General features: G+C 44.6%; 1 pseudogene; it reads right to left on the bottom strand.

Moving 5' to 3' along the window:
- Positions 1 to 7,165: 7,165 nt before the first annotated feature.
- On the bottom strand, positions 7,166 to 7,701 carry LOC121154666 (annotated as a pseudogene).
- Positions 7,702 to 16,893: the final 9,192 nt, after the last annotated feature.

Genomic DNA, 16,893 nt, shown 5'->3' on the forward strand with positions numbered 1-16,893 from the left:
CTATCTCTGTATCAGGAGACTGATAAAATGGGTGGGGTGCGTTATTTTTTGCTCTAGCTTTAGGACCAGGGAGGGGTCCTTCTTTCTTCCTTCTAGAGTTTAGATTCTTGCTCTAATATCCTTCTCTGGCCTCCTCCCCACCCTTCTCAGAGACAGCTCTCTGGCCCACTTACCATGGGTATCTCCCTATATTGGGCAGCCCAGACTCATTTGTGTAGATATCGTTTCTCATTCTCTCTTAAATAAACCATACATTCACTTGTACATGGTATTTATGACTCTGAATTCTAACCTCTGTGGAGGCAAAAACCTCTAATAAAATCAAGATACAGAGACCCAGCAAGGTAGCCTAGTAGCTAAAGTAGTTGCCTTCGACGTGTTAGGATCCCATACGGTACCAGTTCTAATCCCTGCAGCCCTGCTTCCCATCCAGCTGCCTGCTTGTGGCCTAGGAAAGCAGTGGAGGACAACCCAAAACCTTGGGATCCTGCACCCACATGGGAGACCTGGAAGAAGCTGGCACCTGGCTTCGGATTGGCGCAGCACTAGCCATTGTGGTCACTTGGGGAGTAAATCAGCAGACTGAAGATCTTCCTCTCTCTTTCCTTCTCTCTCTCTATATATATATATATATGCCTTTCCAATAAAAACAAATAAATCTTTTTTAAAAAAAAAAATGCTCAAGTGTCCCAGTGTCCTAAGTGTTGGCAGTGAATACCTAGGTAAAAGGATACTCTAAGATGAACTATGTCAACCAGCGGATTCTGGATAGATAGAGTTCATCATGATTGGAGTGGTGAAATGGGCAATAATTCAGAACTATTGAACTATCAAAACCTCTTGAACATGACCCTCAAAGCATGTCCCACATCGGGAACCCAGCAATGGTGTTGGATAGCCGTCCCCCATCCCAGGGTGCACAGAGGAGGTTGGGAGGCTGGGTGCAGCTTCTCCCTTCAAATCGTCCCTTCTCCCAGATGCAGGTGAAGAACCTCAGTATCAAAATCCCAACCATTTGTTCATGGCTCATTGCTAATAAGAAACTGTATGAACTTGCAAGCTAAAAGGCCCATGTAACCTTTTGCAGTCTATGTGACCTTTACCACTGATGGTTCCAAATCTTATGAATCAAGGCCCACCTAAGTCTGGTTATCTCACAGGTGGCTCCAAGTAATTAAGTGGGTGCTCCCCTTAGTTGCTGGAGGCATGGGCTGTCCAGCCGAGATAGGTAGAGAATGTGTGGCATTTCCCCTCACCTTGCAGGTTATTGTGAATTGCCCCTTTTCAAACTATTGTGGACTGCCCCTATAAAAATCCTATGAATGTGCTATTGGGGCCACATTCCAGTATGGGGTGTTGGTCCCGGCTGGCCAACTGGCCAGTCAGCTGCCTGCTCTCAACCAAGAACCCAGGCTCCGATGTGCTGAGCTTCAATAAGCCATCCTTGGGCACTTGGATCGACTTCAGACTCCTGGTGATTCTGGGAATCTCAAAATCTGAGCACACACAGGAAGGAAGAGAAAAAAGGATTATGGAAATAATGGTCTCACCTAATCACCAATATAAAAATCATCAACTGGGCCCAGTGCGATAGTGTAGCAGTTAAGTCCTCACCTTCAATACACCAGGATCCCATCTGGGCGCCAGTTCTAATCCCGGCAGCCCTGCTTCCCATCCAACTCCCGGGTTGTGGCCTGGGAAAGCAGTCGAGGACTGCCCAAAGCCTTGAGACCCTGCACCTGCATGGGAGAACCAGAAGAATCTCCTGTCTCCTGGCTTTGGATTGGCTCAGCTCCAGCCATTGTGGCTGCTTGAGGAGTGACCCATCTGGCAGAAGATATTTCTCTCTATCTCTCCTCCTCTCTATATATCTGCTTTTCCCATAAATATAAATAAATCTTAAAAACAAAACCAATCATTCAATCAATGAAACAAATCTTAAAAATTGTCAAGGACCAGACAGTGAGCAAAACAAGATTTATCTAGGTCAGAAACCTGCCATAGCACTCAGGAACAAAGCTTTCAGAAAGACCTGAGAAAATGGTTAAAACTGGTGTCTTTTAAGCAAAATTCAGGAAACAATCCTTCAGAGGGTGGGGATAAAACTCATCTGAGGGCCAGAATTGCAATCCTGTCTAGCCTGCTCATGATCTTGCAGTGAGGATTAGGTTTCAACACATGATGCCCTGAGATACATATTCAAAGTGTATTCAAGCCACAGCAGTCTCTAACAACTTTGTTGACACTGATAGGACTTGAAACCAGGTAGGTCTTTCCTCTTTCCTAGAGTAGATTATTACTTATTATGTCCTCCAGGGTACTAAAGAGAGGAGTAATTTTAGTATAGGGGCTAGAGGTAACTATCAGCAGCAGAGTCTAAAATCAGTTCATCTCATTGGGAGCCACAGTGTGGGGAGTCAGATGGGTCTATTGGTGGTCAGAGTAAGTATTTTTTAGAAAAATTTCTCTTCGAAAAATAAAAGCCTTGGGCACAACGCAAAGGCTCAGTTGGCTAATTCTCACCTTGCAAAGGTGCCAGGATCCCATGTGGGTACCAGCTGGAGTCCAGGTTACTCCACTTTCCCATCCAGCTCCCTGCTTATGGCCTGGGAAGGCTATGGAGGATGGCCCAAAGCCTTAGAACCCTGCACCTACATGGGAGACCTGGGAAAAACTCCTGATTTTGTATTGCCTCAGATCCTGCTACTGTGGCCATTTAGGGAAGTGAACCAGCTGATGGAATATCTTTCTGTCTTTCCTTTTTGTAAACATCAGCCTTTCCAAGTAAATAAAATATTTAAAATATATGTAAAGTCTTGCTTCTCTTCCATTTCACCTTCCAGGACACATTCTTCCTAGCTCTTTTTATCATAAAGAATGGGAGGAGGGGGCCACTAGCCACTCCCTTCTGATGGCCCTTTTGTCCTGAACAAGGCACTAGTTAGCATTACTGTACACTGTGAATGAGTTCCCTCTCCACCCTTTGATTTATGGTGGATTTCCCAACCTTTGACTGAGCTGCCACAGTTGCTAATACACAGAACACACACAAACTGTGGTTTTGCATGTTTTGTTCTGAGAAAATGATATTTTCCCTTGAATTTTCTCCAGGAAAAAGGGCTAAAGGTGAGCTCAGTAGAGTGCAATGGACTCTAGAAGTGGATTGACCTATCTGAAAAAAACCTAGTTCCACCTCCTGTCCAATTGTATGTTGGAAAGTCTCTTTTATCTTCCATAAGAGTTAACTGAGCAAACAGTAAAGCACTTGAGCAGCCCTCTGAACCAGGATAATGAGGGTTTTTTTGTTCACTGTAACATGGGATGGTGCTGTGACATAGCAGGTTATGCTGCTTGTGACATAGTCCCAACCATTCTGATTTTGATCCAGCTTCCTACTAATGTGCCTGGGACAGCAGGAGACGCTCAAGGCATCATTACATTTCTTAATAGGTAGTTAGGGTCATGAACCTACTGGAATGAGAAAAGGAGAGAATCTCTTTAAAAGTCTCTTTGAAAAGATGCCTCCTGGGCCCAGCGTGTTAGCCTAGTGGTTAAATTTGCCTTGCACACCCGCTATGATACCCTATGGGTGCCGGTTCATACCCCAGTGGCTCTTCCCCAAGTGATTCTCTCTCCAAGTGACCATAATGGCCGGTGCTGCGCCGATGCAATGCCAGGAGCTAGGAACCTCCTTCAGATCTCCCATGCGGGTGCAGGGTCCCAAGGCTTTGGGCCGTCCTTGACTGCTTTCCCAGGCCACAAGCACGGAGCTGGATGGGAAATGGGGCCACTGGGATTAGAACCGGCACCCATTTCAGATCCCGGCATGTTCAAGGCGAGGACTTTAGCGGCTAGGCCACTGTGGTAGGCCCAAAAACAAAACAAGAAGAACAACAAAATGCTTGCTTCTCCCCAGAAGGTGCTTTTAGGATAACAAAAGCGTCATCCTACCTTGCTCAGTTTCTAGTTTTATCATGAGAATAGAAAGTTACTGATCACATGCTCTCGTGTTGGTCTTTTTATTGTTAGCAACAAAACAGTATTACAATTCTGACCTTTTGGTGTTAGTTTTTAGTTGACTGTTATTCTGCTTACTGGTATTGTTCTAAGATGGTATTTCTAGGAGCTTCTCAGGTCTTCCTCCCTAGGCGCCCCTGACTACTGGGGCAGGAGGCTTCTGTCTCATAAAATTTCATTTCACTCACTAAATTATCCACTTGAAAATTCTTTTCATCAGAGCCCAGAACTGAGGTTGCTTCTGTCCTGGGTGCCTATTTCTCTCTAACAGTGTGAGATTAGGATGGAGTTGCAAAAAGTGAGATAAGTCAGAATATGCAGTTAAGGCCTCTGGTCCCTGGTAAAGTTACCTTTTAAAATATAAAATCGTGCTTCTCCCCAATTCTTACCCATCCTCCCCTAGAGCGCATCCTCCCCTTGAGGGAGCACCAAAGGAAAGAATCGGCGTATCAATCCCCATGGCTCAGAGTTGTTGTTGTCATAATGAAAAGCATGAACTCTCCTCTCTGAGTTATGGTCCAAGAGGTGGTGCTGGAGTTCTCAGTCATCATAGGAGGAAGCAACCAGTCCCCCCCTTCTGATGTCCTTGCCTTCCAGACAAAAGCACTACATTGCTGCCATTGTGAATTTTCCTCTCTCTACCCTTTGTCCCCCTCCCTGAGACGGTGCATAGAAGACACCACCGCCCCCATGTCCTGTGGTCTTTCCTTCCTTGCAGCTCCATCTTGTGTCTATGGCAGAGGTTTCTCTTTCTCCCTCCGTTGGAGACCCCTCTTGTCAATATGGCAGAAGACTTCTTACTCACTTTCTTAAACAAATCTTGCTCCGCAAACTGAAGTTGTCTGCATGAAAAGTCTTTGCGTCGACTTCCCTGTAACACAGGTTCCAGCCCCAGCCTGGCCCAGCCCCAGCTATCGCAGCCTCTGAGGGGTGAATCAGATCAATTATTCATCTCCCCATATTTGTCAGTCACTCAGCTTTTCAAATAGATACATCTTCAAATTAAATAAATGTTACAGATGAATTTTGGGTTGTGGAAAAACAGGTCTTTTTTTCTGTGTACTTTTTTTTTTCTTATTTCTTTTAAAGATTTATTTTTGATTTTTATTGGAAAGGCAGATATGCAGAGGAGTGACAGAGACGAACATCTTCCATCCAATGATTCACTCCCCAAGTGGCCGCAACAACCAAAGCTAAGTCAATCTAAAGCCAGGAGCTTCTTCCAGGTTTCCCACGTGAGTGTCCCACGTGAGTGAAAGGTCCCAAGGCCTCGGGCCCATCTTCAACTGCTTTCCTAAGCCACAAGCAGGGAGTTGGATGGGAAGTGGAGCAGCCAGGATTAGAACTGATGCCCATATGGGATCCTGATACATACAAAGTGAGGACTTTAGCTGCTAGGCTATTATGCCAGGCTCAATAAATTTAAAATATTTCTACAAACAGCAAATCAGTCAACCACAATTTCATCCTTCTTATTGATGGGAACCCATCTAGAAATTTTATGAAGGTTGGCTTTTATAAAATTATAACTCAATTGCTATATTCATAGCTCAAAGGCTAAATTTTCACATTGCAAGAGCCAGGTTGCACATGGGCGCTGGTCCATGCCCTGGCTGCTTCGCTTCCCAAGGCCAACGCCCTGCTTGTGGCCTACGCAAGCAGAGGAAGATGACCCAAAGCCTTGCGGTCCTGAACCCACAGGGGAGACCCAGAAGAACCTGCTGAATTCTGACTTCATATCAGCTCAGCTTCAGCTGTTGTAGTCATTTGGGGAGTGAACCAGTAGATGGAAGATCTTTCTTTCCTTCTGTATATAAATCTGATCTGCTTTTCCAATGAAAATAAATAAATCCTTAAAAAATATTTAAAGGTTAAAAGCGGCATCAGAAAATAAAATAAAACATTTACTAGAAGTCAACAAGCTTACTTAAATATCAGATTGGCTTTTATTTGAAATTCTAGAATCAGTCAACACCTTTGCTCTGCACTACACAGGAGTGTTCTCACAAGCTAAACAGAGCAGGTTGGATTTAGAGGCAGAAACAACAAGTGCCCACATCACAGACAGCTCAGGCTTCTATCAGGCCAAATGTGACCTAATAGGGGATTTTGATTCTCTTGCTTTTCTATGTTCTCAGAAACCAGTTTCAGCTTTCAACTGTCAGGGTACTTTTTATTTATTTATTTATTTATTTATTTTTTCAAAATACTGATTTACTTTGGTAGCAAATGGTCTCTGAGGACTAATGAAGGCAGACAAGACCCATTCAGAAGTAGGCAATTGCAATTTCTCCATAGTTTACATAAAAAATTAAATTTTTTAAAAAGAGCTAAGCCTCGGTATCCACTGACAGCAATGCAATACCTAGTTTATAATGACATAAAACAAAACGAATGCCCACAAAGAAAAAAAGCTATACTCTAATTTTATCTAAATTTACTTTCAGTTAATAGTTCAGTAACTTTTTTTTGTCAAAACAATACTCTCTATAAGGCTGTTCCTGGGAGCCTGACAGTTTAGGTAATGAGGGAGAAGAAACTGCTTGCAGTTTTAAATAGACAATAAAGTTTTGCTTCCCTCTTAATGTACTAATAGTTGTGTCTAAAAAAATATGCAATTCTTAAAAAGGTACCATTTCTGATTTCTTTATTATCTGTAACCTTTGGAAACTAATCACATGAAACTACAAAATTAGCAAATGTCTGAAATCTGTGTATAAAACATAAATTACCTCTAATTTCAAACTCTCATTTTATTAGTGTACCACTCAATCTTAAAAAAAAAAAAAGTTGGGCCCGGCGCGGTGGCGCAAGTGGTTAAGTCCTCGCCTAGCACGCCCGGGATCCCATATGGGCGCCGGTTCTAATCCCTTCCAGCTCCCTGCCTGTGGCCCGGGAAAGCAGTCAAGCACTGCCCAGAGCTTTGGGAACCTGCACCTGCGTGGGAGACCCGGAAGAGGCTCCTGGGTTCGGATCGGCATAGTATCAGCCCGTTGCGCTCACTTGGGGAGTGAATCATCGGATGGAAGATCTTCCTCTCTGTCTCTCCTCTCTGTATATCCGCCTTTCCAATAAAAAAATAATAAAAATAAATCTTAAAAAAAAAAAGAAAAAAAAAAAAGCAGCTCCATTCTTTAAAAAAGGAAACTGTTCCTTTTAACTTTACACCCACTCACACCCCAATTGGAAAACACATTATTTAATTGTCTTGGTCATGGACATTGCCAAGATGAGATTTTATATTTCTCTCCCATAGCTTCTGGTTATCAGAAAATCCATGTTTTCCTTTATTGAAGGAATTTGGTCCAGCTGATGTTGGTGTATCCCTCCCAATATTCTTCATTCTCATTTTTGCTTTTGGAGGCATTTCCTCTGGTTCACTATCTTCATCTTCATTAAAAGCCGCTGCTACTGAAAGGGTTTTTGGAGCAAGAGTTGGAACAGGTTCCTTAGGCTTACTTGATCCAAGTTTGATAGATATGGCTGATGCTTTCTTTGACGTCTGACTACCTATGGCAAATCCAAACTTGGAGATCTTTGTGGGTTTTGTTGGGAGGTCTGCAGCTTCTTCTTCAGCTGATCGCTTCTCAGCGCTGCGACTGGAATTTTCCCCTCCATTACTCCGGCGGCTCCAGCTCGCTGCGGCTTTTCAGCCTTCTCTTCTCCCGCCTTTCCGTCCGCCATTTTCCCTGCCGCCTATTTATTTTTTTTAAGATTATTTATTTTACTGCAAAGTCACATATATAGAGAGAGGAGGAGAAATAGAGAGGAAGACAACCTGGACACACTTACAAAGCCACAGACATTCACCTTCCCCTGGCTTCTCTGCCCACATTCCACTAGGCTAGGCCTCACCTCTCCTGGAACTCCAGATAGTACACAAGTTAGAAATACAAAGCATCTTAGCATTGCTATCTTCATTGTCCCACCCAAGCAGTGAATAGAGGGTGAGGAATACAGACGCACAGGGGCCACGCTCAGGGGATACCTGTCCTCAGGGAGACTGGGGAGGCCAAGAGTTGGTGTGCCAGAGCAGTGGAAGCATGTGACCAAGAGAGAGAGCCCTCCTTAACATGAGCCTTTGTAGGGGCTTGTGAGGGGAGTGGTGACACAACACTGCAGTACCGCCCCGCTCAGGTGATAGGTGAGAGTCACAGGTGGGCAGGAGGGCACGCCTAGGTGGTGGTGGTGGGGAGTGGCTTCCAAACTTTGACCCTGAACTTGTTGCCTCATCAAAGTTAACTGAGCTCAGGCTGAAGCAATTCTCTGTTAATTTGCTCTGTTACAGAAACATGGTATTAAATCCTTCAAAATAAGTTAGATGCCATCACAGAGGGATACCTGGCACAGAAACAGGAAGTATGATTTTAACATAACAGTACTACTATATTAGGAGGTACTGTGGCAATAGGCAGTAGGATCTGGGTCTCCGGGGAAATGACCTTTAAAATGTTAATTGTGCTTCTCTGGTAAAGCTATCCCTTAAAAGAACTTGGGGCTTCCTCCCATCCCAATGCGTCCTACAGCACGTCCTGCTTCTGGGGAGAGAACAAAAGGACAGCAGCTTATCTTGGAGGAAAAATGCCACAGAGCTCACCTTTTGTTTTGGGGCAGGGTTGTAGGAATTGCGGCCCACTGTGAATAAGTTTTTTTTCTTTCTGCCCTTGGTCCTGAGATGCTGCATAACAGACACCATTTCCACCATGTCCTCCGGTCTTTTCCTACCTTGGAGCCCCTTCCTGTCATTCAGATAGGAGCATGCTTACTTTCTTTGCTTTGTTTCTTTCCTTTTCTTTTCTTTGCTTTGCTTTGCTTTTCTTTTCTTTCTTTCCTTCCTAAATAAATCATACTTTGCAAATTAGAGTTTGTCTGCATCAAAAAAAATTTTTAAGATTTATTTATTTATTTTTCTTGAAAAGCGAGGTATACAGAGTGGAGGAGAGACAGATAGAAAGATCTCCTGTCTGATGATGATTCACTCCCCAAGCAGCTGCAACAGCTGGAGCTGAGCCAACCCGAAGCCAGGAGCCTGGAATCTCTTCTAGGTCTCCCACAGGGGTGCAGAGTCCCAAGGCTTTGGGCAGTCCTCCACTGCTTTCCCAGGCCACAAGCAGGGAGCTGGATGGGAATGGGGCCGACAGATTAGAACCAGAGTCCACTGGGGATCCCAGTGCAAACAAGGCGAGGACTTTAGCCATTATGCTTCTGTGCCGGGCCACGCATGCCAAGTCTTTTGTTGTTTTCATGTGGATCACCTCAAGAGTATCCCTACAACACTACGAAAGCCATAGTTTTATTCCAGATGAACGAGTTTCAGAGCCCTAGAATTCTCATCAGCAGAAATCATTCATCTCACTAAATATCCACTTTCATGTAACAATTTTATTTTTTCTAAAGGTCTGTAAGTGCCAGGACATCTTATGTAGGTTTTATTTCTTTACCCAATTTAATAAAATTCTCTCTCCAGAAATTTATTTCTTCTGACCAGGGTGGACTTCCTTGATGATTGATATTATACTTCTGGTACTTTTTAGAAGGAGGCAGTGGCATGGAGATAGGATCAGAAGGAAGAGGGTTTCAAACAGCTTGCAGCAGACACAGCCCCAGCTGGACACAATGCTCCTGAGGCAAACATGACACAGTTTCTATCTGAATACTTCTGATGCAGAGTTTATCGGACCCTAATTCATTCTCCTCTCTCTCCCTCTCTCACCTTACAGTTCCACTTTGACAAGTACAAATCCAAACACACACACACACACAAAAATCCAAAATATTTTAAAAACAAAACAGTTACAAATCCACTTCTTACTAAAGAATAATTCACAGGATAAAGAGAACAGTACATGGAGGAAGCTGAGCCTATAAAACCCCAGGTCACAAGACTTAGATTTTATTTATCACCTCTACAGTGAAATTCTAACGTCAAACCTCATTTTGAGATGTTTCATGGGAATTCTAGGCCACAAAGTCATAACCACCTACTCACTGACCCCAGACAGACTGGAGTCCACTTTCTGGTCCCATCATCCTTGGAAGAACACACCGGCCTCCTCTCACTGACAGATCAAAGAGCGGCCATGAACGCGGTGCACCAGACGCCTGCACATGAGCTGATTCACTGCCGGAGCTCAGCTCTGTGACACTTGCCAGCCTTCATTCCTGGGGCAGTCTGGAATTGAGCAATAGCTGTACACATTCATTGTTCTGTGCCTGGCAAAATAAATACCAACTTTCTGCCATACCAGTGTCAGCAATTGGCTTACTCAATATTGATGAGTGGATCCAGGTTTATTTGGGGTTCTACACTGGTAACCCCAAGCATAGGTTTTTTTTTTTTTTTCCTTTCTTCTACTCCTCCTTCTTACCAGTGCTTGCCTAGTGTTCCCTGGTGGTCTAGTGGCTAGGATTCGGCGCTTTCACCAGTGCTTGCCTAACACCTAAGCCCAGGCACAGTTAAGTAATCAGCAATGCAGCCTACAGTTTGTGTTATTGGTCGTAAAATACTATACAATGTTCTCTGTCCCCAAACCTCATTCCCCAGAGACTAAACTCAGCTAGATTAGGATCCTCTGTGTAGCAGCCAACTGCATCATTCAGCATTCCATTTTGGTCTCTCGTTTTTCCTCTTAAAAAGGGTACAAGGATGTGTGTTAAAACAGGAAGCCATTTAAGTAAGAAGGTGGCAAGGAAATGTAAGGGTGAGGACTGAGGTTTTTGAATGGAGAAGTGAGTTGATGAAAAGGCTTGAAGAAAGGGGTGACGAATGTGGAATACTGTTGTGGGGGTGGGTACCAAGCAGACTGAAGAAAAATACTCCAATCCAAGAAAATGGAAGTTGGAGACCGTGAATGTGTCACAGGGGAAGTCAGCCCAGTTCAGGGATTTTCTTTGGTAAAGTCCCAGAGATGCTCTGAAAACAAAACCATCACCCAGCGCGAGCATGTGAAAGCTTGGAAAGTTTTAGAACATCCTAACTCAATCAAGACTTGGTTTCAGGAGATAATTAAATCTGATAATACCAAGTATCAGCATTTCTAAGGAGTTCTCAAATCCAGGAATTCCCTGGATGTGAGAAAAAGCAGGAGGGAGAGGTGGATGGGAACGGAGAAGGTCCTGAGGGAGCAGAGGAAAGAAGGGACCTGCTGGGACCACCCTCTCCAGTGCTTGCTGGGTGGGTCTGCCCTGGGGGTGAGCTGGGAACTGGACAAGTTTTCTTTTGTTTGTTCATTTCATTTTGTTTTTGTTTTTTTTTTTTTTTTGTTACAGAGGTAGCATTGAGTGCCTCCAAATGTATTCAGCCTAACTTTATTATATAAACGTTAAGAACTGTACTCTATTTCTCTCATGGATTTCATGTTTATTGAATATTCTGAGATTTCAATTAGCAAACTGAAGGACACTTGCACTTCATTTTATAGGAAACTATGAAAAGACATTCAGAGCTTCAGAAAATCATACCATTCATTATAACATGCTAGTCAATTTTATTTAAGTCACCAGAATGTGCTTGATTTTCTGTATTTCTAGTTTTTCAGTCAATGGCTCCTCATTGGGGCACAGCAGTGTCTAGCCCGCTACGTATTCTAGTGATGTCATAACTAAGCATTTGCACATTGAACTTATTGTCAATTTCTTTGTTGATTATAATTAATTTTTTAAATCAAAACTGGGGGTGAGAGGTCTAAAGCAATGGCTCAATAATCCTTCAGGCAACAGTTCACATGCTGGCTGCTCCACTTCCCATCCAGCTCCCTGCCTATGGCCTGGGAGAGCAGTGAGAAAAGAGAGAGGTGAGATGTTTTTAGATTTATAGAGCTGAGATCCACAGGCAGGCCTAGAGTAGAGCTTTTCACTTGGAGAACAGGCCCATTTCTATATGATGAAAATCAGGAACCTCCTTTTGGCATTCAGGCTACACATCTGGGTTAGTGACCTGTTTTTTCCAACATGTGAGTGGGCTTACTCTTCAGAAGGAGGGGATACTCAGCACATGATTGTTACTAAGGAGAACATGTGCATAGTTTAATAAGTTAGATTTGCTATAGTGCAATCATAAAGCAACTTTACTCCGTCTCGGTCCTGAACATTTTAAGTCTCTTCTAGAATGCTTTTTTGTCTTGTGCTAGGACAAAATCTTGGGCATGTTCCATAGAAATTTTTAGTGCCGCTTCTTGCTAATAAAAGGCGAATCTAGATGGACAGTCTACATGCCATCTCCCAACCAATCAAGGTATCGGCTCCTTCAGCTCATATCTGATATTTAAAAGCTCAGATAGCAGGGCCCGGCATGGTAGCCTAGTGGCTAAAGTCCTTGCCTTGAGTGTTGCAGTCCAGCCTGGTTCTGCCCAGCACATACTCGGCCCTCACATAAACCAGTGGGAGTTGCAGCCTAGTCAGAGCGACCCACAATAACCCCCACCAGGCCCACCCCTACCCTAAATTACCAGTATGTGCAACAGACCAGTCCAGTCTGTCCCACATCATATTTGGCACTCGTACATGTCGGTGGGTATTGAAGCCTGGTTCCATCTAACAGGCTCAACTGTCCAGCCCTCACGGATGTTGTTGGGTTCCTTTCCCTCTAGCCACCCCAGCCCCTGTCCTGGTTTTAATGCCCTTCCTTGGGAGTGGTAACCCAAGAGGGAGGAGCCCATTATTTCCCTCCCAGGTCTCTCTCACTCCCTGATTATGCACTCTCCAGGTGGTTCTGTGGTTTGATTAGACAGAATTAGCCAGCTTCTCAGTGCCAGCTTCTGCCAGCTGATGCTGCGGCAAAGCCCAAACAACCCTCACCCACTCTTTTTGTTTGCACCATTAAGAATAATCTGCCCAGCCTGGCGTTCCCCTGGTCTAGTCCACATGAGGCACACAGATGTTGTAGCCCTGCTTAGTCTGGTCTGCCCCTATCCTAGCTAATACTCTCCAGTGGGAGTAGCTGTCCAGCAGGAGAGCACCCCTTTATTCCCCCTACCTGCTCCGCCCCCTCCCTTCCTGGTTCTCACGCATACTGGTTGGACATTGCTGTCACATCTGGTACAGGCAACCTCACCTTGGCCTTCTGCAATGTGGACTGGTTTTTGTTGTGACCGAACCTGGCTCGAACCACACTCTTTTCTGGTGCTTGGATTTGCCAGTGGATGACGTGAACTGATTCAGCCTGGTCTGCCCCTGACCTATGCCAAGTGTATGCCAGTGGGAAACTTTCCATGGCCTGGTCTGGGCTGTTTCCTATCATTGGTTCCAGTGGAAGTCGGGGCTGAAAATAGAACCCACCCAGCAAATGCAACCACCAGCTGATGGGGGAGATGGACTGTATTGGGCCCTATACCTGCTAGTACATACAAGGATCTGGTAAGGAAACACCCAGACAAAGTTTATTTGGGGATCTCCCCAGTTGAAATGCTGGATTCAGAATCCTAACCAAGAAAGGACAGAAGACAGAACAAGTCAATCAACCACCTCAGCTATATGTTGGCAGTGAAACACTGGGCAAATAGAGACTCTAAGATGGACTATGTCAATCAGTGGATTCTTCAACGACCTCATCATGCTTGAGGTGGCGAGATTGGCAGCGATTCATAACTGGTGAACTATCAAAACCACTTGAGCAAGTATCTCAGAGCATACCCTATATCCAGGACTTGGGGTGGGTGGGAAACTGGGTGGGGCTTCTCCCTCAATATCCCCTTTTATCTCAGATATATAAAGGAAACAATATGGAAATAATAGTCTTACCCACTTTCCTATAGCCCTTGAACCTTTTTACCTTAATTAACTATGTAAAGATAGTAAAAAATATAATAAAAAAAAAAAAGAAGAAAAAGTCCTTGCCTTGAATGCGCTGGGATCCTATATAGGTGCTAGTTCTAATCCCAGCTCTTCCACTTCCCATCCAACCCCTGGCCTGTGGCCTGGGAAAGCAGTCGAACACGGCCCAAAGCCTTGGGACCCTGCACCTGCATGGGAGACCCGTAAAGAGGCCCCTGGCTCTTGGCTCCAGATCACCTCAGCTCCAGTCGTTGCGGCCACTTGGGGAGTGAACCAATGGACAGAAGATATCCTTCTCTGTCTCTTCTTCTCTCTGTATATATCTGCCTTTCCAATAAAAATAAATAAATCTTTAAAAAAAAAAAACTTAGGTAGAAGTGTGATCATCTTATTCCCTATTTTCTATTCCTCTGCCTCTCTCACTATTTGAAGGTTACACTAGTTCCTTGTGCCTTATTAAGGAGGTGACTGTTGGGAGGAAAAAGCAGAGATAAGGGCCAGAAACACTACACAGTTGTTAATAGTTGCAATCTGATATTGCTGCCCTCCAGATCAGACAGACTCCAAATGGCCATATTGAGCCTCAAGGAGAATTCCCTAGGACTTTGAGAATTCCTTTCTTAAAGTGTTAGTTATTTAACTAGGTACTTAGTCATTTTGTGAAACATAGTAACTCTGGAAGCACCATTCTTTTCACCACCAACGGGGTTTATGATAGCAGCAAGAAACTTCTCCTTTGTCTTTTCTATCTTAAATTTAGTGGCTGAATACTTCCTCTTGTACATGCCCTTTATAGAGCACAATAGCCGTCAGGAACAGCTGACCATTGCTCTGATGAGGACAAGCCTTTGGCTGCAGTGCAGTTTCCCCTTCTTTGATAGTTTAGCCTTGGGGTTTTTGGGTTGTTATTATTATTGTTTTCAGAGATAGAACAAGAAATATACACACATACACACAAGCAAGGAGAGATCTCCTTCACATTGCTTTACTAACCCTAAGGCCACAACAGCTAAGCTAGACTTGAAACTGGCAGTCAGGAACTTAATCCAGGTCTCCCACTATGGAGCAGGAACCCAGTCATCTGAGCCATTATCACTGCCTCCCAGGGTCGGCACTGGCACGAAGCCAGAGTTAAGAGTTAAGAGCCAGAGCTGGGCACCAAACCCAGGCACTGAATGTGGGATATGAGTAGCTTTAACACCATGCTAAAATCTCCTCCATCGTTACCTTTTTAAAAACGTGCCACCAGGGCCCAGTGTAGTGTAGTGGTTAAGGTCCTTGCCTTGAATGTGCCAAGATCCCATATGGGCACCGGTTCTAATCCCGGCAGCCCCACTTCCCACCCAGCTCCCTGCTTGTGGCCTGGGAAAGCAGTGGAGGATGGCCCAGAGCATTGGGACCCTGCACCCATGTGGGAGACCCGGAAGAAGTTCCTGGATCCTGACTTCGGATTGGCGCAGCACCAGTTGTTGTGGTCACTTAGGGAGTGAATCATCAAACAGAAGATCTTCTGCACTGTCTTTCCTCCTCTCTGTATATCTACCTTTTCAATAAAAATAAAATAAATCTGAAAAAAAAAAAAAGCGCCACCAGCACCAGTCTTTTTGACTTTCGTCTTCCTTTCCTTTTTGTATGGCTTTTAGCCTTCCATCTAGCAAGGTATGAAGTCCACTTCGAAAAGTTCTAGGATAAAAGCCTTTTATGGGCTGGGCATGATGGCTCAGTGGTTAAATCCTTGCCTTGCAAATGCCAGACTCCCTTATGGACACAGGTTCATGCCCTGGCTGCTCCACTTTACATCTAACGTCCTGGTTGTTCCTGGAAAAGCAGTTGAGGATGGCCCAAAAGACCCTGCACCCATGTGGGAGACCCGGAAAAGCTCCTGGTTCCTGGTTTTAGATCAGCTCAGATCTGGACAATGTGGCTACTTGGTGAGTGGATTAGTGGATGGAGATCTTCCTCTCTGTCTCTACCCCCCTCTGTATAGCTGACTTTCCAATAAAAATAAATAAATATTTAAGAAAAAGAAAGAAAGAAAGAAAGAAGGAAGGAAAGAAAGAAGGAAAGAAAGAAAGAGAAAGAAAGAAAGAAGGAAGGAAGGAAAAGACAAGAAAAGGCAGGAAGAAAGGAAGATAAAGAAAACCTTTTTCAAGCCCAGTGCAGTGGTCTAGTGGCTAATGTCCTCGCCTTGAACGTGCCAAGATCCCATATGGGCACCGGTTCTAATCCCGGCAGCTCCACTTCCCATCCAGTTCCCTGTTTGTGGCCTGAGAAAGCAGTCGAGGATGGTCCAAAGTCTGGATTCCTGCACCCATGTGGGAGATCCAGAGGAAGTTCCAGGCTCCAGCCCCCCGGCTGTTGCAGCTACTTGAGTAGTGAATCATTGGACAGAAGATCTTCCGCACTGTCTCTCCTCTTCTCTGTATATCTGACTTTGCAATAAAAATAAATAAATCTTAAAAAAAAAAAAAGAAAACCTTTTTCTAGGTTTGTCTAAGTTCGCTTGGGCAGTGGTTAGATAACTGGCCAGGTACGGTTTTCTCTGGCTCCTGATTTCCAGTGCCCCACCTCTTTATAGGAGTCACAGACTCTTCCAAGTGGTCTTTTTGGGTTAAATCCCACTCCTTGTACTGGGTCCACATCTAGCTCGTAGGTAACTCATGGATCATCTGCTTTATAAAGAGTTGGGTGCAGCAAACCTTCATGTGTAAGAACTCTAGAGGTGGGCTTGGTGGGCATTTTGGGGGATCACTTCGATGGGGCTACTGTTTCCACTGGTATATATGAGGGACAAGTGTGTGATAAGCAGGGTTGGGCTGGGCTGCAGCACCCATTGGTTTGTGTAAGAGAAGTGGCTGGACCCCTTCGCCTCTTCACACTTGTGAGGACAAAATGGGTCACCAAGCAGCTCTACTGGAGTCATTCAAGAAAACTTGGCTATGGTTCCCACCTTTTTTTTTTTGTTTAATTGGAAAGGCAGATATACAGAGAGGAGGAGAGACAGAGAGGAAGATCTTCCATCTGATTGTTCACTCCCCAAGTGGCCACAATGGCTGGCGCTATGCCGATCCGAAGCCAGGAGCCAGAAGCTGTTCTGGGTCTCCC

This window comes from Ochotona curzoniae, unplaced genomic scaffold (assembly GCF_017591425.1).
Source record: "Ochotona curzoniae isolate NIBS_2020 unplaced genomic scaffold, NIBS_Ocur_1.0 contig_2754, whole genome shotgun sequence".
Taxonomy (NCBI): domain Eukaryota; kingdom Metazoa; phylum Chordata; class Mammalia; order Lagomorpha; family Ochotonidae; genus Ochotona; species Ochotona curzoniae.